Genomic DNA, 1,660 nt, shown 5'->3' on the forward strand with positions numbered 1-1,660 from the left:
GAGAAAGGAAATCAGTCTTCCAAGCTATGTTGTGCCTCTTTTCCTCCCATTACATGGCCACGGCATTCTTGACCCTCTCAGACCCTCTGCAATTCCCTGTAAATAAAGAGCACCGCCCTACCCCCATTTCCCACACCTAGGATCTCCTGTGGGTTGTCTTTTCTGTCACTGTTCTGGCACTCAGCTCTGCTGCCAACAATGGAAAATGAAATTTGAAAATTTTCCATTTGCAGTAGCTTTTTTTTTTTTTTGGCTGTGATCATAACCTTTTTTTTTTCCCCTAAAATACAGGCAATATATTATCTTACATAAAGACAAATTCAGAGTTAGGACAGTTCTAGGTTAGTAAATTCAGCAGCTTAACAATATTATCTATCAGGAACCTGGTTCTTTCTACTTCTCCACCATGCCTTCTTCAGCAAGCTGCTGTATCTCCTTAGGATGACTAACCTCATACGACCTTAACCTTTTGATCTTAGTTCCCCAACCAGGGATCAAACCCTGGCTCACTACAGTGGAAGCACAGAGTCCCAATCACTGGACAACCAGGGAAATCCTTGCAATAGAATTTTTTAAAACAACATTAACTACTTTGGGAAAAATTTCACAAATTATGTGTAAGACCTCAGCACTGAAGTCTATAAAATATGGCTGAGGAAAAAAAAAACAAAAATATCGCTGAAAGAAATTCTAGAAGTCCTAAAGAAATGGAGTGCTATATTCATGGATTGGAAGACTCGATATTGTTGAGATGTCAATTCCCTCCGAAATGATTATTAGATGCAATTCAATCTCAATCATAATCCCAGCAGATTCTTTCCTAAAAATTGACATGTTGATTCTAAAATTTTTATGGAAATGCAAAGGACCTAGGATATCTAAAGCATCTTAAAAGGAAGAACAAAGTGGAGAATTTGCCTACCTGTCATTATGAATTACAAGACTACAGTAATTGAGATATTACAGCATTATCATAAGGTAAATGACAATGGAATAGAAAAGAAAACAGAAATAGACTCACAATTAAACAGACATTTGATTTTTTTATAAAGTCACCAAAGCAATCCAAAGGGAAAAGGGAAGTCTTTTTAATGGTTAATTTTAGAACAAGTGAAAATTAATATAAAAAAATTAATTATTCCCTCCCTCACACCATTCACAAAACTTGATTTGCAATGAATCATAGACTTCAATCAAAAGTTAAAATTCTAGAAGAAAATATAGGAGAATGTCTTTGAGACTTGGAGGTAGGCAAAGGTATCTTTAAAAAGACTTTTTTAAGTTATGGAACGAATTTGCATGTCATCCTTGCTCAGGGGCCATGCTAAGCTCATTATCATTTCAATTTTAGTATATGTGCTACCAAAGTGAGCATGAAATGACTACTTGTTAAAAGTTTGAAGAATTAGACTTCACAAAAGTGAAATCTGCTCATCAAAATACACCATTTGGTGTAGTATAGACAAGACTTCCGTCAGTTCAGTCATTCAGTCATGTCTAACTCTTTTCAACCCCATGAACTGCAGCACGCCAGGCCTCCCTGTCCATTACCAACTCCCAGAGCTTACTCAAACTCATGTCCATTGAGTCGGTGATGCCATCCAACCATCTCATCTTCTGTCGTCCCCTTTTCCTCCTGCCTTCAATCTTTCCCAGCATC

The 1,660-nt window shown here is 37.0% G+C and overlaps 1 non-coding gene across 1 annotated transcript; it reads right to left on the bottom strand.

The window, feature by feature from the left end:
* Positions 1 to 1,267: 1,267 nt before the first annotated feature.
* Positions 1,268 to 1,375, bottom strand: LOC129651895 (U6 spliceosomal RNA). Its single transcript, XR_008714397.1, has one exon. It is a non-coding gene; the product is annotated as a U6 spliceosomal RNA (small nuclear RNA).
* Positions 1,376 to 1,660: the final 285 nt, after the last annotated feature.

The sequence above is a fragment of the Bubalus kerabau genome, chromosome 4, assembly GCF_029407905.1.
Source record: "Bubalus kerabau isolate K-KA32 ecotype Philippines breed swamp buffalo chromosome 4, PCC_UOA_SB_1v2, whole genome shotgun sequence".
NCBI classification, from domain to species: domain Eukaryota; kingdom Metazoa; phylum Chordata; class Mammalia; order Artiodactyla; family Bovidae; genus Bubalus; species Bubalus kerabau.